This window comes from Papio anubis, chromosome 7 (genome assembly GCF_008728515.1).
Source record: "Papio anubis isolate 15944 chromosome 7, Panubis1.0, whole genome shotgun sequence".
Taxonomy (NCBI): Eukaryota; Metazoa; Chordata; class Mammalia; order Primates; family Cercopithecidae; genus Papio; species Papio anubis.
In genome coordinates this window covers 127,145,118-127,171,992 of record NC_044982.1, presented here as the reverse complement: position 1 = coordinate 127,171,992, position 26,875 = coordinate 127,145,118, and the positions used below count along the sequence as shown (strand labels likewise).

The following is a 26,875-nucleotide window of genomic DNA, read 5'->3' as shown; positions in this document are numbered from 1 at the left end:
AGAGAGTATTTTAGATGTCTCCCCTCCACTGGCTGGTGGGATCTGAAATTATTCTGCTGCCTGGACTCCATTTTCTTATGTCAACTTCTCCTACTCTGGATTGGCCCAGTGTGTACAGCAGCTGGGCTATTCCTTCCTTGAACCCCAGCCCATTTTCCTAGGACCCTGGCATTAGGCCTTGTCTTGGCCAACCCTCTCCTGCAGAGGACTAAATCCCGAGTCCTGTTTCTGTAGCAACAACATAGGGTCCTGATCACCCAGAAAAGGCTACCCAGCACATGGCATCAAATGTCACTACCACCAGGGAATTCCTGTGGGCATACACTGCCCTCAGATCAGACCCTATGATACCCGTGCAACCTGAATCAAGCCCAAGTATGCCATGTACCTTTGGACGCCATGATTTGAACTCCAGCACCCCCTCAAAGCCAGCCTACACCTGGGGCAGTCCCCTTGGCTTTGATCCATACTTCCTGGCCTGGCCCATCAGGTCCCCACAACCTGGGGTATGATCATTTCTCCTGCTTCATTGCTTACTGCTCCCCACATCCTCCATACCCCAGAAACACAGAACGACTGCAGTTTTCCAAGCATGCCACGCTGTTTTATTCTTGTCTCTCTTCCCACCCTCCTCCTGCAAGTTGAAAATGGCACCAGGGTGAGGCCAGGGAGGTCTGTGCTCTGGAAATCTATCCTCTAAGGTACCAAAAGAAATACATGAAAGAAGAGCTGTCAATTCAAGACTCCTAAATTTTCATGAGTGCTCTTTTATTGCACAAAACACTGCATATGCCATGATAGAGATTGCCACAGACCTGGGTTGCATTACAGACCTGAGAAAACCAACACCCCAAAGTCAAAGAGCTATTGATTTTTATCAATGCTTCCAATCCTCTATGAAATTAGATTTCTTGACATTCCTGGGGTTCCTAAGAAGTAGGTTTTTTGTTTAAGTCTAAAGGTTTGGCGTAGTCCTCCCATGAGCCTTTCTGCTCAGTGGCTTGAACACAACACAGCCCCTGAGAGATCTCCAGCGATTCCTTCTGTAGAAACAATGTCACAGCTTCCTCCTTATCACCCTACCTATTGAACTGCCCCAGCTTGGCTTATTCACCAAATCCATTCACAGCCCCGAGAGCCCCAAGAATTTCTCCACAATAACACACTTTGCAGTCCCCAGCCTCTCCTCTGTTCATCCGCCCACTGCCGTGCCGAAGGCATCAGCGGGTAACTTCAGACTTTATGCTGAAGAGAAGAAAAGCACCAAGTTCAAGCGAGCATTATGATTGTTGCTGCTTCTACAGGAAAATGGTCCCCACGTGAGGGTCAGTTCATATTCAGCATCTCAGTGGTATGCCTTCCTTCTATCAAAAGGCTGCTCCTCTGATCCCACGAAGAAAAGAACTGGAGAAGATGGAGTTGGATGTAAATGGAGAGAAAATTAATGAAGTCATTTCTCTGAGGAGTACAAACCCTATTTCTTATTATTTCCCATCCACCACCCTATCCATTGACTTACACCCTGCATAAACTGCTGAGCCTTGTGTGAGCCACTTAAGCTTTCTCTTCCTGGGCTTCTTATCTATCAGATGAAGGTATGAATATTTGCTCCAACTACTTAATGAGGACAGATGTCACGAGACAATATCATCGGAACTGCTCTTGAAGACATTCATAAGCCCTGAGAAACAATGCTTCGCCAAGGCCGTCTTCACTATAAGCCTATGGATGCAATGTCATATTAATCATGTTCCTGTTCAAACGGAAATAATTCCATTTCAGTGTAGCACACATTTGTTGGACTGATCACTGGGGATGGAGACATGAGAAATTCACAGAGTCTCTGCCTTTCCTGTGTTCTCTGTCTACTTACAAATAATTGCCATAGAGAGCTATGAGTGGCAGGGGAGCAGGCAGGAGAGTATGGTTAATCCTGCCAGGGAATTCAGGGCAGAATTTACAGAGAAGGTGAGCTCTGAGCTGTCTGTTGAAGGTTGAAAAGATGAAAATTTTATTTAGGTTAAAATATTCACTGAGGAATTAAAGGCCACTGAAGGAATGTTTAAGATGGAAGGGATCTGTGGGGTCGTGGAAGAACTAGAAAATTGAGGTCAAGGTTTAAAACCACCAGTCTGTCATTACAACAATGATAGCAGAATGCCAAGAAAATGGATTCTCAAATTATCAGCTGAGGCAGCCAGCAGCCACCCTCTCCACCCACTGCAGGGAGCTGTACTCACCCCACCGTGACTGAGAGTAATACTGAATGTTTATACAGCACCAGGCACCCTTCAAAGGGCAGGCATTTGTATCATTTGCTCCTGTAGAGGCCATGCCCTCTATCAATATCAAAAGTATTTGCAAAGGACATATATTTATCCCAGAACCAATCATCCCATTTGTCAAACAAATCCAAGTTTATTAGGACTGATGTTGCAAATAATTTTCTAATTATGTAAAGGAATAAAATCTGTTTAATTAATCTCTAGGCTTTACTTGCATTATAAGAATAAAATCTGTTTTTATCTTATTATGGGCTTGCTATTTTCAACAACTACCAAGAAGGGGAACATTGAAAATTGTTAGATATGGCAGAACTAATTCATCTAACAAGGTCAATGTCCAATGGCAATTCTGGAAATTCCATGGAATGTAACAAAACTCCCAACTCATGATACAAGATAGACTTATACAGAGGGGGATTCCATTTCAATTCAACTAACTGTAGTCAGTATGCCCTGCTTTAGCATAAGTCTCCAGCCTGCCCTGCACAACACTCTAGTTCTTTATTTTATGTGTGTGCGTGTGTGTGTTTGCGTGTGTGGAGAGAACCAAATACTTCCCATGTTGTATATACACCTTGCTATTTAATATTCCTTTGCTCTTCATTCCTTCTTGTATCTCAGTCCTGTAATCATTTTTTTCTTTTAAGAGTACATTTTTAGCAATTCCCTGAATGAGGGTCTGCTGGTAGTAAAAATCTGTATTTTTTAGTTTTGCTTTGTTTGCCTAATTTTTAAATTATTATTATTTTGCCCTCATTCACTTAGTTTATAATTTTAGGTTGAGAGTTACTTTCTTTCAAAGGCATTGGTGATATCATCATACTCTACCAGCTTACAACATTACTGTTGAGAAGACTTCCTTGGGCTGACAGTCCTTCGTAGGCAATCTCTATTTTCACCTGGGCAGTTTCTAGGTTCCTTGGACTGTAGTTTTACTATGATGTATTTTGGTGTAGATTTCTTTTATTTATCCTGCGTAGAGTTTATTAGATATCCTGAATCAAAGGATCTGAGTCTTTCTTAGAAGTTGTTTATTCTCTATACCTTTTAGAGTTCTGCTTAGACCTCACTCTTGCCTCATTTGTCTTTTAACGTCTCTGTCATTTTCATGTATCTTCCTCTCTGTGCTGAATTTTGTGTATTTCTCTCAGTTTCAGTTCACTAATTTTCTCTTTGGCTGTGGCTAATCTAGTCTTGGGGGTCAAAGGAACTGGAAGATAGGGCCATTTAAGTTTTTATGCTTTTGTATTGAGATAAAATTCACATAGTGTACAAGCACAAATCTTTAAATGGACAGCCTGATGACACTTCAGGTGTACACACTCAGGTAGCCACCATCTATGTCAAGATGTAGAATACCTCCAGCACCCCAGAGGCCCTCCTGCTAGCCACTTCTCTATCAGTACCCTACTGCATGAGGTCACCTCTATTCTGACGACAATCAACATAGATTAGCTTTGCTTGTTTTTGAACTTTCTATACATGGACTTATATATTACATATGCTCTGTATCTGGCCTGTTTGGCTTCATATTTTGACTATGATGTTTATCCATGGTGTTGCATTAGCAATATTTTTCTCTTTGCATTGTATTGTAACATTCCATTATATGAATATATCACAATTTACTCACTCCTTCTGCTATTGATGAATTTTTGCATTTTTTTTAGTTTAGGGCCATTATTTCACTGAATTTTTTATTTCAATGACCATTTCTTTTTATTTCTAGACATTCTATTTAGTCCTTCTTCAGGTATGACAGGTCATCTTTGATAGCCTTTCACTCCTTATTCATAGTTTTGCTTTTCTATTTTATTTCTTTAAATGTATTAAACATGTTAAACATTCAAGGTCATTATTTGCTGTTACTGGCTGTCTCTGATGACTCTCACTCATGATGCTTTATTTTCTTGTATGTTTTGTCATTTCTGAGTTCATGCTCGCTGGAACTCAGCCTACGAAAATTCTTTATGAATGAATTGAATCTGAGTTCCTTTAGAAATTTGTGTTCACTCCTGCTGAGTCTGCTTTAAATTTGAATTCTTAGCTTGTGGTTATTCAGACCATGCAAACACTGTGAATTCAGGCCTTGAACCTATGTTAAAGCTGGTATATCACCACATTCTCCACCCTTCAAGAATCAGTTTAAATCAGTCAGGGTTCTTTGCCATCTGCCTCTATGGCATAGATATTTTTTTCTAATTCACTCTTTCCCTGAGAATGTTGTCCTTTGTCAGTCCCAGCTTTACCACAGGAGTACACCACTGGCTTCTCTCCCGACTGAGATCTTTTTATTTGCCTCCCTTAGACATAGGAACAGCTACCGAAGCCAGAGCTCCTGGTTAACCCGAAATTTCTTGGTAGTCAGCAACTTTGACCATCACTTACCTCTCTGGACTCCTGCTCCCCTTCCATTCTCAACCACGGGGAGTTTCCCTTGCTTTCTGGTATGCTCAACTTTTATTTTAAAATTATCATATATCAACATTTTGTTAAGTATATTTAGATAGTCTAGCTGTTTTGTCAAGCATATTTAGGTAGTTAGGTAACTAGTTCACTGCCTCTCCAACCATAGTAGTCTGCTCAAGCTCTCTAATCTTCAGTTTTCACCAAGTCAGACAGAATGTCCTTTAATGTTTATCTTTCAAAATACCCCTTAAACATCTCCTCTCTGTTCTCCTGCCTCCCCACTCTACAGTGTGTTCCTCTCTTCTATGTACTTCTTGGTATCTTTATCAAAGATATTATTTCATCCCACAGGCCTGCCTCTGTCACTGAATTCTACCAGATTTGAAGCTTCCACGGGTCAGGGCTATGTGTATGCCTGGCTCAGAACCTGCTACAGAACCTGGTGCAGAAGGAACTATACTAATGCTTATTGGAATGAACTGAGCTGATGGTCTAACAAAAACAACATGTCCCTAGGGCACTGAATTCTGAAATCCTCAAACCCCCATTAAAGGTATCTGTGGAAACTGTAAGGAAACTGCATATACAAAAGGGACCTCTCCACACAAGGTCTGTGGCATCAAAACTGCAATCAAAATCCAGAATCTGATGACACACAGCAGTAGCAGCAGTAAACACGGCTGATCCTGGATGGATGCCATCATCTCATTCCCATGGAATCTGATTATTACATTTTTGTTTTGAGCCCCAAGTTTCAGGGTATGAAAGTATTATCATACTATTTCTTAAGATATTTACAAAGAGCTAAGGAATTTTTCCTGTTTCCGTGGATTTTATTATAATGCTGACATTTATATTGAAATCACAGGAGGACAAGAAGTACTTTTGAAAAATTATTTTCACCAGACTCTTTATTGTATTTCCCAGAATGGCTAGCATTGAGTAATGGGTTGTATCGTAATGTGTGTGTGGCTGGATACCAGATACCAAGGTCCTCAAAAACCCTACAGCATTTTCTCTCTTCATGAAATAAAATGGGACATAACATACGGTTGAGCAAAACGTAAACTACAAAAACCATTAATATGGTAACTAAATTGAATGTAAGCCTGAAATTTATTACCTGAGTGAGTTTGTGGGGTGATACCACCACAATCTTGTTTCAAGGGTAAACAAGATCAACTTAGATGGTCCTTTAGAATGACAGCCATTGGATAGGGCTGCAGATGCCTTTATTGGGGTATCTTAAGTATTGCATAAATTCTAATGGATGTATCAGCTTTTTCTTCAGGCCGTGCCAGCCTGTGTACCCAAACAAATAAATAAATAAAGTAAAGATAAAAGTAAAACCAGTCATTCCATAGCTCAGCCCTCACCAGCTACTAGAATGCTATCTCTGGTGAGTCCTCCTTTAGATTGAAGGGCTGGACATGGAGGGTGGGAAGGCGACAACTTAAGAGTGTATGGTCCCTGATGTGTCATGTCACCTCTGGTACCATCTGATACCACAGTCACACCAAGAAGGTGTCTAACTGCTCCCAAGTAAAAGCTGAGTACCCAGTGCAACTTGACAAAAGATGCTTTCCTCCAGCATCCTTCCAAACCTGTGACTATACAGCAGCTATGCAGAGCCACCGTGGCTGACTTTTTAAAACCTAGGTGGTAGATTATTCCTGCATTGCATCCAAGTTTTTCATGTGCCTGCTTTACTCCCTCCAGCAGCCTCCTCCCACACTGACTCTGAGAGGGGTCATGTGACTTCCTTTGGCCATGGAAACAACAGCAGACATTCAAAATGTGGAAACGTTAAAAGTACTTGCACACTGGGGTTTGTTCTCTCTCTTCTAGTTCTTGGAACTCTTCTCCCACCACAAGAATAAACCCAGATTAGCACCCTAGAAAATGAAAGACCAAATGAATCATCCCCGCAGAACATCCCATCAGACCAACAAGCCCCAGCAGATCTGGCAGCTGACTTTATACATAACCCAGCCAGGATCAAAAGAAGAATCACAGAGCTGAGCCCAGCCTGGTCTGCCAATTTACAGAATCATGAGCTAAATAAATGGTTGAGGGTTTAAGTCACTGGATATCAGGGTAGACTGTTAAAGCTAACTTATATAGCCTTTTACAAAGATGTAAAAAAATAAAATACATTCATGGAATGGCTGGTAAAAGAGTTAAGAGTATGCAGAAAGCAAAACCCTAGACTTTATACAAGAGACTATGAACCCTTCAAGAGGCATAAGACCTAATACTTGGTTATCATCTCCTTGGTATAATTTCATGAGGTTGTTATAAAGCCCATTTGTTCCAAATATCTCTCTCTCCAGTGAACCTCCTGTCTACATGAAAACTTGCTGAAATTCCCAAGTAGTGTCCTGTAAAGGGGACAGGGCCATGTAATAGTTAAGAGCTCTGGAATCAGACACTAAAATCAACACTATATTCCTCTTCAGTTTCATCCTTTGCGAATCAGGGAGATAAGAGCACCTGCTTCATAGAGCTGTTGTTGTAAAGATTAAATAATGCCTATTCAGTGTTTGGTGCAATGCCCAACACATATCAGTGCTCAAAAAATTAGCTTGTCTTATTAGGTTGAGAGTCAATCCAAATAATTAGCAACCATCTATTACTTATCACAGGATAGGCATTACCCTTAATGCCTCTATGTACACTACCCCATTTAATCTTCTTAATATCATTGTGAAGTGGCTATTATGCTCCCATCTTAGAGATGAGGAAACCCAGGCACAGAGAGATTAAGTAGCTTGCCTGGTGTTGCACAACTGGGAGGTGGCAGCCACTGACCCCAATCCTCATGCTGTCTCCCAGCCCATCTTCGCTTCATAGTTAAGAGCTAAGTTCTAGTCTGTGTGCACTGGGAATTCAAGTCTCACTCTTTGAGACAGCAATTACAAAGCCTTTCCAAAATGTGGTTCCACACTGCGTTTTTATCATTTTAATAGGCCTTCAGTACTTTGTCTGTACTGGGCACTGCCTGGAATATTTTCCCCACAATCCTCTCCCACCTCTTATTTAAAATAATTCTTATCATTTTAGGTGTAGTTCCAAAACTACACACTGGTAAAATGTTCTTAGATTTTCCTAGTGGATAAAGGTGTGAGTCCTGGAGTCAGACTAGCTCTTCTGGAATCCCAGCTTCTACTACTGCCAGCTACTAATTGTGTGAACCTGGGCAAGACACAACTTCTCTACATCTTGGTTTCCTCATCTTCAAAATGTAAGAAATGATGCCATTTCACAGATATGGATGGATAAATAGATGGATAGATAGACAGGCAGCTAGCCAAGCACAGTGATTGCCTTAATCCAACCATGAGTTCTTACTCTAGGCATTTAAGCTCCCTGATGGAAATTCAGTTTGTTCAGTCATAGTTCAAACTTTAATGTGTTGGACCACATTGATAATTTTCAATGACTGTTGTTCAGTGTTTGACAATGACTCTCTTTTTTCAAATAAATTCATACGTGGATACTAAAACATGAAACAGATTACCTGCAGAGTGGCTGTGGTTGAAAAGGGCTGTGAAAGGCAGATCTTAGCCTCCTTCCCCCAAGACTTTTCGGGCACCTCTGAGAACACCTGGAGAACACTTTGAGCCCCCAGCTGGACATGCCCTCTTGTACTTCAGACTTCTCCTTAGAGAGGAGCCAGATTCCTGACTTCCCATCCCCCAGGTGAATCTTACTCCCAAAACTAACCTGTAAAACATGAAGAAAGATATTTCTGAAGGGCAAAATCAGTCCTCAAATCCCCAGAAAATTCTGCAGGGAAAAAGGATGAGTAATGTTCAATCGACAGCCCTAACATAGAATGATTCTGGTGGTGTAACTGTGGCTTTATGAATTCAGCCCTCTTGAATTGTTCTCTCAATTGTAAGACGTGGAGACATTTGGTTCCTGTTAGCTAACCATGAGCCTAAAATCTTGCAGCTGCCAACTAGTTTTAGGTATCAGTAAGAATTGACAAAGATTTGTAGTAATGAGGATATAGGAGCTACCTGAAAATTTCAAAAATCTCAAATGTCCATGTTCAGTCTGAGACACCAAAATCCTTCGCAACTGATAGGAATGACATCAGTGGAAGAACTTAAGCTCATCAGAACTCTAATTGGCAGATGTATAGGTCTTTGTTGAATAAACAAATTACTGCTTCATAAAATCAAGTTGTTTCGTACATCAAACCTCTTTAAACATAGCATCTGTTGAGAAATCACCATAGAAAATGTTTATCAAGCGCTCACTTTGTACCAGGTGATTTCTATTCCTACCTCATCAAGCCTGTGAAGCAAGCGTTAATGTCTTTGCAAATGAAGAAACCAAGTCAGGAAGGCTACATTGATTTTGTATGGTCCTACAGCAAGCAAATAATGGCACAAGACTTAAAACTGTTGCCTCTTTCATTCTTCACATTTCACACCTTACTCTGCACTGGAACGCTTCTCTGCTGATGAAAAGACTGCTGTCTAATTCCCCAGCCTCCAAGAGTGACCATTGAATGAATTCTTTAATAATATGACTTCTTTCAGGGTATTTCTTGCAATGCATAGAAATCACCCGGACAGGTGTTAAAATGCAGATAGAGCCATGAGATTCTGATTCAGTGGGGCCCGGAGTGAGGCCTGGGAATGCCCATTGGAACTAGCACAAGAGATGATTCTGGTGCAAGTGGACTTCAGTCCCTACTTTGAAAACATTGCCTCTAGGATGTAATCAATGTTCCCAATAAAGAATGTCTTCATAGAGTATTGGGCTCGACTTTTATTTTTCTGTCTGAAAAGTTTCCAAAGAGTTAGAAGCTTCTACATCAAGAGTTGCTCCTTAGAGTTAATAGGGATGGAACGTGGCTGATATAGAGGGCAATCCTAAATTTGTTCCGGTCTCCCATCACCCCAGCCAGGAAGATGTCACTAATTCTCAAGGCTAGCTGTCCCAAGACAGTGCATGAATAGGAAGAGAAAGAAAGGGCACTCCTGTCTTTCCTCTTTGAAACATAAAAGGTAAAGACTGCAAGGAGAATGCTGATGGTGACAGATGTAAGAAGTTTATTATATACTGCAGAGATCCAGATTAGGAAAAGCTTTCTAAATCCAATTTTTCTACTTAAAGCAGAAAGCAAATAAGTCCATCCCGGTGTGCCACCCGTTTCACAGAACTCATTGACAGTAAGTCTGTAGGCTGTTTGGGAACCTGGCCACAGTGCCAAGTAGATGGAGTTTTGAGGATGTAATCATGGAACTAATCTTTTGCACTTAAAAAGAATCTGATTAGGGTGAAGCCTGGTGGGAAGATGCTTTGCTGAGTTTTAGGGCAAAGTGACCAGAGACTGCGGAATCTGAATGGGATGGGGAGGGTCCCAGCAGGCAGGATAGAAGTGACCTTGTCTTCGAAGTGCTAACAGATGACACCTGCACCATTCCTTTTCTATTTTCTCTCCAAATTTCACATTAAATTGAGTGTCAGATGGCAAGGTGCTGTCAAGATTAACTGGAGCACTCAAACAAATGCCTTTTACAAGCTCTCACTTCCTAGATGATCAAACTAATCATTTTATCTGCCTGGTTGATAACTTCTGTTTCTCCAAATTTGAAAATAAAGTCAGAAGAATTCTGGGAAGATGGCTAAGTAGTGAAAGTACAAAGAAATCTTTTTCCCAGAGATTCCTTAAAGTACCTGTTACACCTTATAAGAGAAGACTTTTGTGTAGCCACAATGAGAAGCAAGAAACAACCATATGCAGATGCTGGTGGGAATTTATGAAGTGGTGGGTTAACGATTAAAAATCAGTGACTGTCAAGCTAACTTCTTGCAGTCCCATGTATCTTTCTCCAACTCCAGTCAGCATTTGGGTCACTATCCTGAAGCATGTGTACTTTCTATACAGGAGGTTCAAATATCGTTTGAATCTACATTTTCTTAAACCAAAAGACCTCTCAGTCTCACTGGAAGATTCCTTCTGCTTCTGTGGATCCAGGATCTTAGAAGGCCATCAGCTTCTGGCTGACATTTCCCTTCCAACTAAAATAAGAATTACTCCTGCAATGGGGACTTTCTCCTCAATCTGAATGCTGTGAGTTGCCTAGAGCTCTGTTCTCCAATCTGACAGCTACTAGCTACATGTGGCTATTCAAATTCAAATTCAAATTAATTACAATTAAATCTAAAATTCAGATCCTCAGTCACACTAGCCACATTTCAAGTGCTTAATAGCCACATGTGGCTACTCTATTGGACAGAGCAAATATAATAGTGTGATGATACAGTATCATTTCAGTAACTTTGTTTGACAGTGCTGACATGGAGGTTTGGAAGTACTTGGAGCTGAGCATCCAATTCTTTCTATAAGACAGGAATTGCTTTGTTTGACCTGAGAAAAGGAATGCACAGTGCTTGGGCAGAACATGAAGTGGCTGATGGCGAACCTCATTTCTTGACTCCTTGCCTTTACGGGGTCAACATTTCTCCTTGCTTGAGAATGAACCAATAGGAAAAGAATAAAATGAAGTCTATGGTAACAGTCAGGTTGGGCATGATGGCTCACATCTGTAATCTCAGCACTTCAGGAAGCCAAGGCAAGAGTATCACTTGAGCCCAGAAATTTGAGACTACCCTGGGCAACATATAGAGACCCCATCTCAACAAAAATATTTAAAAATTAGCTGGGCATGGTGGCATGTGCTGGTAGTCCCAGCTACTTAGGAGGCTGAGGTGGGAGAATCGCTTGCATCTGGGAGGTTGAAGCTGCAGTGGGAGCTGTGCTTTTGCCACTGCACTCCAATCTGGGTGGCAGAGTAAGACTCTGAGGAAAGGACAGGAAAGGAAAAGGGAAAGGGAAAGGACCCAGTGAAAGACAGTAAGAACGAATTCTTGCAGCGTCAGAATAGAATTCTTTCTTTGAAATTGATTTGCTCCAAAACAATATCAATATTAGGAAAGCAACTGCTTCCTGTTCTCAACAGGATAACATTGGATATGACTCTAGTTGAATCAAAAAAGGCTGCTCAAAAAAAAAAAAAAAAAAAAAAAAGACTGCTCCAAAATAAAATTGCAGTAGCCAAATAGCAACTGTCTTTTGATTAATGAAGCAGAGAATAAGCTTAAGAAACACTCCTACAATTCGGAGGAAGAGAAGGAAGAGACGAAATAGGGTTGTCCACGAGGAAAAACAGAACGACAGTTCATTTCACACACAGGGACACACACACACACACACACACACACACAGCTTATACACTGTAATTCTTGATGAAATCTGCAGCAGCTTTCAGTCCTGATTGATCTACAAATAATGAGACTTTCAGCTATGAAAATTCCCACCTATAAAATAAGATAACAAAAAAATTATGGGATAAGTGAAGAGACCAACAATTTGAAAGACGTGAACCAAGCTGAAAATTTTGAGGGAAATAGTTCCAATTGAAACAGACTGAATTCAGGAAATTATATATCATGCTTCTTGAATATATATATTTGCATATTCAATAAAACAAGAGCAAATGTAGCATCTGGAAAATACAGAAAAGTTATTGCATAATACAGAAGAGTTATTGGAAAATGTTTTAAATCATTCTATCTTTTAAAAAGAATTGAATAAAAGTAGTGAGCAGCAAAAAAGATACTAAAAAAAAGGCAAAGAGGAAATAATATAAAAGACAGGCTGGTGAAATTCTTTTATAGCTAAAAGCACAAATGTAAATTTCAAGAGAACACATAAGAAGCAAAGAAAATGGATTCAGTAAATCTAATTCTTTTATACCAGCATTTGACAGGGAAAGAAAACCCAAACTAGCAATAATCAGATTTTTTTTTTATTAAGGAAGTTTGAATACGCATTTAGCAATACAAGAACCCCATTAAAATGACAGTAAAGGATGAAATATAAAGTTGAGGAAATCTCACAAAAAGTAAACAAGAACACAAAGAGATAGAAAATAAAGGGAAAATGTAAGAAAATCAGAAGACTAGTTCGGGTATTATAATATTTGAGTAATAGTGGTTTCGTAAGGTATTGAAAAAAAAGAAAGTCATAGCAATAGAGATTGCAATAATAGAATTCTAAACACAAATACCACAAGTTAGAATACAGTGAGGCAATGCCTTTCCAACCTATAATTGTATGCCCAGCCAAATTTTCAGGTAAATATATAAGGACAATAAAGACATTTTCACACAGCAAAGGTCTCAAACATTTTACTTCCACGGATTCTTTCTCAGGTAGTTTCTAGAATACATGCTTGATTAAAATAAAGGAAAAAATCAACTAAGAGAAGAAATGGAATTGAGGAAACGGATTCCGTACAAACCAGGAGCTAAGGAACCCCTCTTAGCTGCGGACTCCAAGACAACAGCTTTGTAGCCGGCCTTTGGGCAGCCAGTGCAGTTTGAAACTGACCAGAAGATTCCAGGAAAGGAGACAAAATGGACAGAATAGTTAATTTGCTGAACACAGCTGCGATAGCCCATAGCATCATGCATGCATCAGATATTTCAGTTTTCCTTCCTCTGGGCTCACAGTAATAGTGCACGTTTCTCTTGAAATTAGAGATGGCAATGTGACTGACTCTGGCTAATGGTGCAACAGGAATCCTGTAAGAGCTAGTGCCTGACCACGTTCCCCTTCCGCGGGCGTCAGCAATTACCTGCGCTCCCGAAGATAGAGGCTCATCTGCCTAGGACCTAGAGTAAAGGGGTAAGGAGCAGAGACCCTGCCAACTCGCAGCGCACTCGTAAAGCGAAAAGGAAATAAGCCTCTGATATTAGAGTCCTCTGATTCTCTAGTGTTGTTCATTATAATATAGCTTAGCTTAGCCTACCCTGATTAATACCAAAATGAAAGGAGCCGTAGAAAACCAGTGTAAAGTTTGGAATTGACTTGGAATTATATCCAGAGAAAGGTAAGCAAATGAATAAATAAGATAAACATTGGCTCCAGAGAAAACAAAATGCAGCTCAAGAAAGGAAAAGTAATCATATTAGATGGTTGGTTGTGAAGAGTTTTCTAATCATAAACTGGCTTATATTCAGTACCTACAAATTGGTATATTAAAATATTACTGATTGGTGAAAATCTGCTGCCGGAGCCCGTTTCATCCTAAATTCTTCCCAAGGCACCCTAGGTCCTTCTCATAAATGAGGAACTAGAGGATGAATGACTGGCATAGTAAGAGTCTTGGAGGATCCTGTGTGGTTGGTGCCTATAAATATTTTGTTCAATATTTTGAATAATACCCCTTGTCATCATAAGATAAATAATAAAAATGACCTACTCAAAACATTAATATATTAAAGTAGGATAATGGGGAACAGAGCATGTGCGTGTGTATGGAAGGAATGAGGAGGAGGAGTGCTAAAACAACTTCGATAATGAGAAAGCGACAGAAAATGCCAAAAACCGAAGACTCAAGAAGTAATAAAATAAGCATGTTATTGAAAAATATGGACATGAAAGAACTAAATGATATGAAAGTAGAAAGCCTCAGAGAAGTAGAAAATTATAGGGGGGGATTGGCTGGTGGGAAGAGGGATGCTTTTCACAGCAAGCTTTGTAGAGTTATTAGACCCTTTAAATAATGTGCACATAAAACTTTGAAAAAAAAAAAGCTACATTTTAAACAGACGCTACAGGCTTTTAAAAGAATAGCAGAAAATTTTTCCTAGAAAGATGTGACTCTATTTTTAAAAGAACCAACTGAGTTGAAACACTATTATTGTTGAAGAATTTGACCTAAGTGTAACCAGGGGAAATACACATTTTGAGGATAAAAAGGAAATCTTTAGTTTTCCAGATTGAAGGAAAATGATTACAAAGGAAAGAGAAGATAGGCATCAGATTACTAATTTTATTTAATAATTCTACTGCTTATTTCCTAATCATTTGTGGGCATTCAGCTTTTGTGTTTGGACTTATAAATAAATAAAACCAGTTCCTGGATATTTTTTAAAATTACAAACAAAATCTATGGCATATGAAATCAGGGAGAAAACCAAAATACTTTTTTTAACTGAAAGGATCTATGGCATACAATATATACGTTAGAAGAATGAGAATATTGTTATATTTGAAAACATTAAAGAAATTAATAATATTCTGAAAAAAACTACCAAAATTAATTTAATATAAAACTTAAAAATTATAATAAATAGGCCAGGTGAGGTGGCTCACATCTGTAATCCCAGCACTTTGGGAGGCCAAGGTGGGCGAATCACGAGGTCAGGAGTTCAAGACCAGCCTGGCCAACATGGTGAAACCCTGTCTCTACTAACAATACAAAAAATTAGCTGGGTGTAGTGATGGGTGCCTGTAATCCCAGTTACTCGGGAGGCTGAGGCAGGAGAATCACTTGAACTCAGGAGGCAGAGGTTGTAGTGAACCAAGACTGTCCCACTGCACTCCAGCGTGGGTGACAGAGTGAGACTCCATCTCAAAAAAAAAAGTATATATATATAAAAAATAAGCAAAGATAAAGATGTTTAAACAGACAGCTGTGCCTCTCTCAAATCTCTGGCATAAGTTTCTCTTATTGGTGAGATTTTTAAAACTTTAAGAACAAACAAAAAAGACCATTACAAATGTCTATAAAATTTGATGAACATAAAATAATGAAAAGCTACACAGTTCCAAGCAAGTATAAAAATGACACAAAACCTGCAATATGCAGGATAAAAACTTATAAACCAATATCATTTATAAATATAGATATAAAAATCTCAACTATAATTGTAAATGAAATTTGAAAGCTAACTTAAAGACCTGACTATTATAATCAAATAGGGATTATTGCTGGGAGGCAAGGGCAGATTAGCACCAGAAATTACAATAATTTTAGCAATATGCCAAGTAAGAAAAATCATATAATCTTATCATAAAAAGATAAAAATATAGCAGATAAAATTCAATACCCACTATTTATAAAACATCTTCAAGTAGTGAAAATAGAAGCATGTCTCCCTCAACATATAAACATTTGATTTAAATCAAGAGGCAATATCATGCTTAAAGCTGATGCCATTAAAGACAGTACTAGTAAAATCAGGCACAAAACAAATATATTCATAGAGAGGTTCTGGCCAGTAAAAAGAGGGAGATGGAAAAAAAAGTTTTATATATATTTTAAGGGAAATAGGAAAATTACTACTATTTAAAACAATCCATTGAAAAAAGTATTTGAGCTAATTTTTAAAATCAATAAAATTGCCAGATAAAGATATAGAACATTTCACAGAGGATGAAAAAATCCATTCCCAATAGAACCAAAAATATAAACTACTAAGATAGAATCTTAATGGGAAATGTGTGACCTAGATTGGGAGAAGTGGGGGTAGAAGCCTCAAGTGTTTTACTGAGAGATATAAAATAAAATCTGACTAATGGAAAGACTCAGCATGTTCCTTTATGAAAAGTCTAAATATTTTAAGGATGCCAATTCTTTCCAATTAACATATTATGCTTTAAAGCAATTTCAATAAATATCCCAATAGGGGTTTTATTTGTTTGTTTGTTTGTTTGTTTGTTTAAACTGGATCCAATTATGGTAAAGTTAATTTGGAAAAATAATCAAGTGTAAGAAAATTTAATTATATTAAAAACATAAAATGCGATGAAAGAAGCCCTTCACAAAACTAGAACACAAAGTAAAATGTCAATAATTAAAACATTCTGGTACTGATGCAAAAATAAACAGCTTAACCAAATCATAGAATAAATAGAAACTGGAAGAAAATACAAGATTACCACTCAATGGAAAAGGAATGATTTCTCAACAGGCTGGCATCCAATCTGGTTGCATAAGGGCCCCAGAGCAGCAGAACACTTTGGACACACGGAAGGGGACATTTTCTTAGCATGACCTTACTAAGTGGGAACTTGCACACCATCAGCCAAGTGCTGCTACACATCCTTCCTTAACATGTTATCTAGCTTCGTTTTCACCAGAATAGCTTAATGAATCAGAAACCAAACTCAACAGAACACTCTGACCTGGCTTCCTTGATCCACCTCTCTCAACTCTGCTTCTTCCCAGCACTGGGCTTTATCTCCCAAATTCCTCTCTATCTTGTCAGCCCTTAACTCCAACTCACCCCTTTTGACTAACTTGCACTAATAAAACAGCGTTGTCATAACTGGGTAACTGTTTATATTATCATATACCACAGATAAATTCTGAATAAGATACATTCTAATGAGATAAATTCTGAACGAATTAGTTGACTAAAAAGAAAATTAGAAAAATTAAAAGTCTAAAAGTGAATATTTATGAGAATTCTTAAGATATGAGGTACTACGCTATAAAATGATGAATGTGTTACAAAGTAAAAGATCAACAAGTACAACTACCTGAAGACCTAAAGTGTTATATATCTAAAGCAGAGTGTAAAATAAAGCAAATAACAGGTTCACAAAACCTGATGAATAAAGCATAGGATGAATAGTATAATTATATAAAGAACTCATAAAATTATTTTAAAGCACTAATAATATCCCGATAAATATGTAGATAAAGGGCATGAACAGATAGTTCATGTAAGACAGTATACTACAGTATTAGTAAATATTTATAAAAAAATATTCAATTCACTTAAAGAAATAGAAATTGAAACCAATTATTCACCTGATTTTGATAAAAAACTGGTAATACCCATTATTGATACAGCCTCAGGAAAATTGATATTCTTAATATTGCTAGTGGCCATAAAATTATTACAATATATTTGTAAAGCAATTTGGCACTCTTAATCAAAAGCTCTCAAAATATTTTTAATTCAGTAATTACACTTCTGGGAATCTAGCCTAAGAAAATAATCTGATGCCTGGAAAAATATTGATACATGAAGATGTGCAACTCAGTATTATAACTGCAAAGACATGAAACTATATAAAAAGTAAAAATAGTAAATTATGATCAGCCCACTGGAATTACATTTGAAGCACCAATCAAAATCATGGTTACAAGAGTTATGTGGTAACATGGAAAATATGCATAATTTTAGCTGATTACAACTATGAAAAAAACACAAGGCAAAGTACTATAAGGATATACATACTAATATTAATACTACTATTAATAATAATACATTAAGCACCAACTCTGTGCCAGACACTTTCTACATTCTTTCTAATCTTCATACCAACTCTAGGAAATAGAGAAGCAGGTAACAAGGTAATAACTAGCAAGAGCTGCTGGCATCTTCCCTGGAAGGCACAAATGTACCCACATCACCCTTTACCCGGCTAGTTGCACACAGTGCCTTCTGCTATCCGTGCTCTCCAGAAATTGCTCTCAGCTGAAGAGCTCAAGATCACACCTCATTGCCAGGGCAAACTGTACCCAACTTCTGGTCATTGCAGAGGTATAAGGAACCAGATCCTTTGTCCCAGCTGGGGACAATGCCAAAAGGCCATCCCAGCCTCTGAGCTCTTTCTTGTGTGGTTGGCTGGGGCCTCTGTTAAAACTGCACTGCAGCCCAGATTCTCCTTCTACTGATCCCGCTGCCTACCCTACCCCGATGAGACTGATCCTCAGAGTTTTTTCTACTAAAATCCCTACACACTCATCTCTGTCTCAGAATGTGCTATTGGAGGATCTCAACCTACAACAGGTACTACCAGGAAAGGTCCAGGACAGTAGACACTAAAATAGAATTTGGGAGTCAGATCAAGGACACCATCAGGGCAGGTGGAGGAGCACAGACTGCACCTAGCACAAGTTTGCTGCACAACTGCTAAAATGTTCACAAGTGGTGAACTGGGGTGGTATACCGGTGGAAGTGCAATAGTCAGCTGTTGAGGAAATATAGGGGAAATAAGGATTTAAAGAACAATGGAATTGAATGGCTGTTGCTGGTGACAATTGAAACTGTAGAGAAAGATGGTGATGGTGATCATCAATTAAAAGCTGGATGAAAACCAGAAGGCTTCCTTGGCGGATGGAAAGAAAACTGACAATCAGGACTGAGATCCAGAGAAGGTTAAGTTCTCAACACAGGCAAAATTGGGGCCTTGATTGGGAAAGAGTGGGACCCTGACATGATGGGGTCAACTGGGTTGGTACACTAACATGTTTTGATCCCTAGATTCCCCTGAACCATTGGACCTGCAAAGGTGTCCAACTCTTCCCTATTTAAGGTGAGCACTTCCATTACTTGCAGATGATACAGAGGCTTCCCTCACCAGACAGTGTATTCACTCCAAACCCAAGAATGTGTCTCTAATTTTCCTCATGCCCAACAAACAGGGTCAAGTCAAAATATAACCTAGGATTTAAGGCTAGAAATTATAGTAAGAAACGAGAACTAATAGCCTATGCAAATGAAAGGGACAGAAGAAAAAGAACTTATAACAGTGGGAATTCTTTGATTCTCTTTGCATCTCTACATCTGAGGGTTTCTATTGCCCACTAACTTCCACTGCCCTCTCCTGCTTATCCTATGACTGGCCCCTGGTCCTTGCCTTCCCTATCCAACTTACTGATTATTTAGTTAAAAGGCACCCTTCCTGCCTGCCTGCCAGCCAAAATCAAGTATTTTGGTCCAAATCTTGTGCCCACACCAGGAGGGTACAGAGCCAGACCAAATAAAGGCGATGCATGGCACTGAAACTTAGCTCTTTGGCCCATGGCCCTCCAGCCAATGCTCTGCAGATCTGGTCAGGAATGATAAGTGTTATTGGCAAGTCACAATTATGGGACCTAATAGTCCATATCAAGTAGTGTTTACTTTTTGAAAATTCATTTTCCTATAAATCAACCTAAGGTTGCATTGAAACCACTTAAGATTGCATTTAAAATAATTTATCATCCATACGTTAACAGTAATGGCAATATTTGTCTTGATATTTTAACATCAATGTAGTCTGCTTAAACTATTTCAAAGGTTCTTTTATCCACTATTTTCCAGTGCTATGTGATCCAAACCGAGATAACCCTCTACTATCAGAGATTGCATGAAAATCAAAAACAAAGAAAAATCAATAAAATATCTTGGGGGTGGTTTCAGAAGTATGACATGCAATGATACTACTTTAATGTTAGCATAGCCTGCATTAGGCCGGGCACTGTGGCTCACACCTATAATCCCAGCACTTTGGGAGGCCAAGGCAGGTGGATCACCTGAGATCATGAGTTCAAGACCACCCTGACCAACATGGAGAAATCTCATCTCTACTAAAAATACAAAATTAGCCGGGCATGGTGGCACATGCCTGTAATCACAGCTACGTGAGAGACTGAGTCATGAGCATCGCTTGAACCTGGGAGGCGGAGGTTGCAGGGAGCCGAGATTGTGCCATTGTACTCCAGCTTGGGCAACAAGAGTGAAACTCCGTCTCAAAAAAAAAAAAAAAAAAAAGGAATAGCCTGCATTACAGGAGAAATAAATTTGAAATAACTGGTACTTCTTAATTTTCTAATCTGGCAACTCTCCTATATGAATTATTCTTTTACATTTTAATTTTTTTTTACATCTCTTTTACTCATGTACATGCTCAACCAAAATGACTTATTTCTAACTTTGGACAGTAACTGCTTTCAGAAAATGTAAAGTTGTTGCAAAAGAATAGGTAGCTAAGATTCAGAATTTTTCAATATGGGAACTTGTATATTATGTGTCCAATACTTCAATTTAACTTGGTTATGATACTAAAACCATTTCTCACTGCTCTAACCAGCTAAGGAGATCATCTGAGCAGCAGGGAGATGAATACTCAGGTGTCACATGGGAGAAGCATCATTGCTGTAGCAGCATCCATCTTGTTTAAGCCCTCCAGCACTAGAGATTTCACATACATGATATACTTTTTGCTCATAACTGAGGTGGCTAAAGAATTGGTGCTGAATATATAGCATCAGCAAAACAAAACATGATATATTTTATGCTTGCCAATAAAAGAATAATCTGTTCTTGGTCTCTAGAAAAATAGAAGTTGGGGAACACCTTGATTCAAAAATATTCTTCAACATCTTATAATTTCCATTTAAATTGTTAGAAGACAGCACAGTTAGTCTATCTTCCAATATAATCTTTAATATATCTTATCTGTGAATATGTGTTGGAAGTTGTCAATGGAAGAGTGATCATCTAATACCTCAGCTGATAATTGATTTATCTTCCCTTAACCAAGTTGCATAAGCTAATGAAAACAAAAGAATATATAATTGCCATATACATGTATGTACCTAAAACATAGCCTTGAAATGACAATATTATGGGGATAACATATGAAACAAGATCTATGGTTGAAAATATATTTCTCTCAGAAACTGATAACATAGAGAATAAATAAAATATAAAAAATTTTAATAACACAATTAATAGAAGTTTATACCAAATGTAGAACATAAATTTATTTTGAGAACAAATGGAACCTTCAGAAAAATTATCTAGGTACTGGACTTCAAAGAAAGCTTTTATAAATTTTAAAAAGTTAACATTTTATAGTCTATTTCTGTGACCCCAATGCAGATATCAATTACAAAATGATAGATTTATGAAAACTCCTATATGTCTATCTCATACCTTTGGGTTAAAGAGATGATCATATGGGGAATTATGAAATACAATCATTGCTCTTATACTATAGTTTATACATTTCTGCAAAACTACCATGTCATGGAATTTCACACAATAAAAATAACAGGACGCAAGGAGAAAAATAAGTAAGGATTTATAGCAGGCAAAACTTCTATGCATGGCTCCTAATATCTTATGCTCTAATTTCTGGTACCTCTGAATTTAATGATATATCATTCCCATAATTCTGACATGCTGCATGGCACAATGGACCTTAAAGTGGGAGATTACCCAGGTGGGCCTAATTTAATCATATGAGCTCTTAAAAGGAGAGAATTTTCTCTGCATAGTGGCAGCAGACAAACATAGAAGATGAAGTCAGACAGGTTGGAAGTGTGAGAAGAATGACATGAGCCACTGCTGACTTGAAGATGGAGGGGGCCCTGAGAGAAGGAATGTGGCAGCCCCAGGAGCAGAGAGCAGAGACCAACTGCAAGGATATGGGGATCTAATTTCTACAACAGAAGAAAACCAAATTCACTAACCAGTGAGCATGGAAAAGGACCCTTATCTCCAGAACTACAACCCCAAGGAGACCTTGATTTTAGCTTGGTGAGACATTAAGCAGAGAATCCAGCCATACCATGCTGGACTTCTGACCTATGGAAACGTTTGTGTTGTTTTAAATGACTATATTTGTGGTAATTTGTTACATAGCAACAGAAAACTAAGGAGTGAGACAATAAAAATATGTACAGTTTTGTAAGTAACATGCTAAAATAACTAACACATTCGAAATTGCTACCCAGTTTAAACTCCTTAAATACTTAATAAATATTATAATATAACATGTGTTTTCTTTCATTTTTGGCTATAGACTTCCATACATCTTTATTAGATTCTACCTGTTAATTTTGTTATTCAAACTATTGGCACCTTTGCTAATTTTTTTGCCTGTTGGACCTATCAGTAAACAAAAAAATGAATTGAAATCTCCCAATGTGGTAGGGGATTTATCGGTTATCCCTATGGCTTTATCAACTTTTGCTTTATATATTTTAAGGCTATTTTGTTAATTGCATACATGTTTAGAATTGTCACATCCTCTTCTTGATGGATCAAACTTTTTAAAACATTGTATGTTACCCTTTCTAACCCTAATGTTGCTTTCTTGTTTTAAAACCTACTTTTTCTTTTTCAATGGTTTTCTTTTGGTTAATATTTATCCAGTATATCTTTTCCCATGCTTTTATTTGAAATTTTTCTAGTTCATTCTGTTTTAGTCTCATAAAACACATAAAACTTTAGGTTTTTAAACCTAATCTAGTAATCTCTGTCTTCTAACTTGGGGATTTAGTTAGATGATTTATGTTTATAATGAGTATGCAAGGATTTGTTGCTATAACTTTAGTTTCTACTTTCAATTTACTAAATTGTTTAGTTTTTTATTAGTCTTCTTTCTTGCCTTTTAAAAAGAAAAATTGATACCTATAGCACTTCCCTAACAAAATAAGACCTTTATCCTGTTCTCATATCCCTTGGTCTCTACCCACCCACATTCTCATATTCCAAACTTCCCTCTCAGTGATACTACATAGAATTTTAGTAATGAATTATTAAGCATATACTTTCTCTTTTCCTTTTGCTTAGCTTTTCTTTAGAGTCAAAAAATACCCAAACTTTGCTGAAATACTTGATCATCCTTATTTTATATATCTCTTGCAATATCTGCAGGATTTGTTTCTCTACTGATTTGAATACTTCCTTCCAAAGTTTTTTCAATATGGATCGTTGTGGTTTAAGCCCCATTCACAGCCTTGTAGGCCTGAAAATACTTTTATGTTTTTGTATTTAAATAATAATATGTCTGGATACAAAACTTTTTGTTTAATATATTATGGGTCCTTATAAGAGAAAGACGGGAGGATTAGATACATGGAGATGCAGAGAGGAAGGTCATGTGAAGATGGAGACAGAGATTGGATTCATGCAACCCCATGCCAAGAAATGCCAGGGATTGCTGGAAACCACCAGAAGTGAGGAGAAAGGCAAGGAAAGGAGTCTCCTTCAGAGCTTCCAGAAGGAAGCGACCCTGCTGACATGTTGATTTTAGACTTCTGACCTCCAAAATTGTGAGAGAATAAATTTCTGTTGTTTTAAGGTACTTAGCTTATAGTTGTTTGTTAAGGCAGCCCTTGCAAACTATTATGTAGAGATTAGCATCTGTTAATTGTTTCTTCCCATGAGACCAGGCCATAGTTTCCTGGTTCTTAATATGTTGAGCAATTTTGGATTGTATCCTAGATGTTGTAAATATTAAGTTGTAAATACTCTGGATTATGTTATATTTATCCAAAGAGTATAGGCATTTTTGTTTTAGTACACTACTAATTTGATTCAACTTAGACTAGAAACTATCACACTTGAGGTGGGGAGAGAGCATTCAGACCTCAGTTCCGTTCTTTAAGCTTTAGCTGTATTATGCTTCCAATTTGTCCCATGCATTCATGAAACTCAGCCAGAAACTTGGACTGAGTTTGAACACAGAATTTGGAGCTTCTCTTTTTTGGTTCTTTTCTTTTCAGGGTTTCCCCCTCATACTCTGGCTGCCCTGGTTGATCTGAGCTCTTTCAAGTGGTTCCTCTGTCCAAAACTTCAGAGGGGTTTGTTTTAGAATTTTAGCTGCCACAGAGCCATGGAACTTACTCTATGGAAGTTGCTTGCTTTGAGATTCAGCACGTCTCTAAAATCTACTTATCTGACTTCAGTCTTGAAAGCCTTCAAGGAATTGTTTTAGAGAGTTTGTCTAGGATTTATAGATTTTGTTTATGGGAGAACTGGCTTGTTAGATGCCTGCTTCTCCAAACTTAGAGCAGAACTTAGCCTCAGTGCTTTTTTAAAACTCTTTAGGTGATTCTAATGTAAAAGGTAGAAAACTGCTGTTGTAAGGTTGAATCTAGGCTTGATTTAGGAGTGGAAGTCAATAGCCATGTTAACAAGCCATCTACACAAGAACTGGAAACCAAGATAGAACAGGGGCTCATGCTCGTTTGCCTCTGGTTCAAGAGCCCAAGCTCTTAGGGACTCTCTTATAATTGGTTGAAATCAAAAGAAGTAACTTTAGTTTCAAGACAAAGTAATTATGTAAATATTTTATCCTTTTTGAGATTAGGACTCAAGATTCTGTGTTTCCCTCCTTTAAAGCCAGTCTGGCTTGATATTCATTTTTTGAAGTAATGTAAACCATATATTTATTTACATTCATAGTCCCATCACACCATCCATTGAAAAACAAGAACAAAAACAGAAGCCAACTTAAGCCTTTTATAAGCAGATATTCCTCCATGAATATCAGCAATCTGTATTTACAACTATGCTGTTCAGAGCAGTGTGGGCAACACAGTGTTTGACAGAGTTAAATCAGTAAATGCTGCATTTAACAAATGGCTAGTAGTAATTAATAGCTTCCATGTGAAATCTCATATTCTTAATAGTAGAAAGAATCTTTCCCAAATCCCCTAAAGGCAACTTCATCAACCATTATTTCCTTTGTCACTTAAAAAGGAAAATAGCCTAGGCAAACTCCAATTTGAAGCTGTTCGTCTCAGCCCCTGCCTTGCATCAAAATTGAAAACATAATTTCCAGCCCATCTTCACAAATGGAATTGTTGTTATTATTCAGTTTTCCATATGTGAGGAGCTGTCACCTCTGTCAACTTCAGCACATCTCCATTTGTGACTCCAAACCAGACTTACAGGTCTGAACACACGCTGTGCATCTCAAGTGAAGAGGTAATTTCTCTCCTAATGCACCAAGAGCCCTACTGATAAGAGCCAAGTCCCTGGCTTGAATATTTGCTCCTATCATCTCCTAATAACATATTAATGCATCTAATGTCCTCCACATATGCCAGACATCTCTGCTTTTTGGATATTTCCTGACAGGAGATCCAAGTATTGTTATTACTTAGTGCCAGTGGGATGCCACTTAGGATAAGATTATATTTGATTTTCAGTCCTGCTTCATGGTAACCAGCCTCTGGCTGCTATAGTTTTGCTCAGACATCCTCTCTCACCCTAACTATGACCATGACTCATCCTTTCTTACGTAGAACAAAGTCTATTCCTCTGTAGTTTCTATCCATTCCAGGGGCTCACCAGCTGGGAATAGACAAACAAGATTTGGCATCAGAAACCACCTGAGACCCAGCAGATAACTTCAGGGGTGGGCGTGGAGGTTGTTACAGATAGCCCACGCAAAAGGCATCAACTAATAATCTTCCTAAGCATAGTAACAAAACCAAAACAAAACACAGTGAGTATTTCCAAATTCTAGGAGTGAAAAAACTTATCTCAGGAGTGAAGACAATTTTTGAAGTTATGGGTCTGCTGTGGGTTTTTTGCAAAGAAGGAAAGGGACTGAAACAAAGAACTAAACTGATCTGCATGACAAAGCAGGTCATTTGGAGGGAGAAGCTATTGCATCATAAACTGAGTGGAGGGTTCATTGGGATATCAGTAAGAGGAAGTGCCAAAGGAGGCAGATATGTGGGGAGGCAGAGTTGAAGTAAGAGAGAAGATGAAATGCAGGCGGGGGGTTCTGCTCTAAATGAATTAAGGCATTGGCCCTTCCCATCACATAGGATGGTGCATGTCACTGATGGTCTTCGGGAGCAGAGCATCTGAACATGTCTTCATTTCCCATCCCCCTAGTGCTCCCTGGTCCTCAAGTACTCAAGTGTGTTAGACACAAGAGTCCTGGGATGTGGTGGGGAAGCCTGTGCCCATACTTGGGCTAATGAGTGGTGGGGAGGACAGTGTTGCTTTTGCTCTTCATCTCCTGTGGTTAGCTTGAAGTGGCAGCAGAGAACCTTGAGAGGATGATGGTCTCAGAGCACCAGCCACAAAGTGAAAGGAGCAAGTGCTGGTGAGTTACAAAATGACAAGGAGCATAAAACAGACTACTCTTTCCTCTAAAACAGTCCACCCTGGACTCTTCTATGATGTGTCTAGGAAACAGGAAGGGAGTGATAACTAAGTTATACTGAGTACAGGTGGTAAGCAAGGATGTGTCACGGGAAGTCAAACATGGGATACAAAAATCTGAAATCAGACAAGGAGGGCTCAGATGCATTTTACCTAACTGCTCACCAGGTGCTACAAGGCTTTTATTGACTCAGCTGCTGGTAAGTTTTCTCTTGTCTTGAGTTCAGATACCATCTCTTCTTGATGTGTTTGCAAAACAGCCTCTTAACCAGAAAAGACATCTAACCAAGGCAAAAAAAAAAAAAAAAATTAATTAAAAAAAAAATCATCTTTCTATATAGCAAGATCCCTAGCCACTGAGTTCTTTGAGAGCAAACAATATTTAACCTCCCCTAGCAACTCTAAGATTATTGAAATTCAACCCTAAAGAAGCCCCTCAAAGCAATCAGTGCAGAGAAGCAACTCTTTAGTTTTCCTTCAAAGGCTCTCTGAAGCTAACAGGCGGACGTAGCAAGGACAGATGTTCTAAAAAACTGCAAGTATTGTCAGGGACTTTGACTCTAAACTGGTTAGAAATAAGAAGGGAGGCCGGGCGCGGTGGCTCAAGCCTGTAATCCCAGCACTTTGGGAGGCCGAGGCGGGTGGATCACGAGATCAGGAGATCGAGA

The 26,875-nt window shown here is 38.5% G+C and overlaps 1 long non-coding RNA gene across 1 annotated transcript; it reads right to left on the bottom strand.

Annotated features, from left to right (window-relative positions):
* Positions 1-574: 574 nt before the first annotated feature.
* Positions 575-26,875, bottom strand: LOC116275809. Its single transcript, XR_004185146.1, has 3 exons — positions 26,361-26,875; positions 8,215-8,420; positions 575-6,589 (listed from the first exon to the last, which is right to left on the bottom strand). It is a non-coding gene; the product is annotated as an uncharacterized LOC116275809 (long non-coding RNA).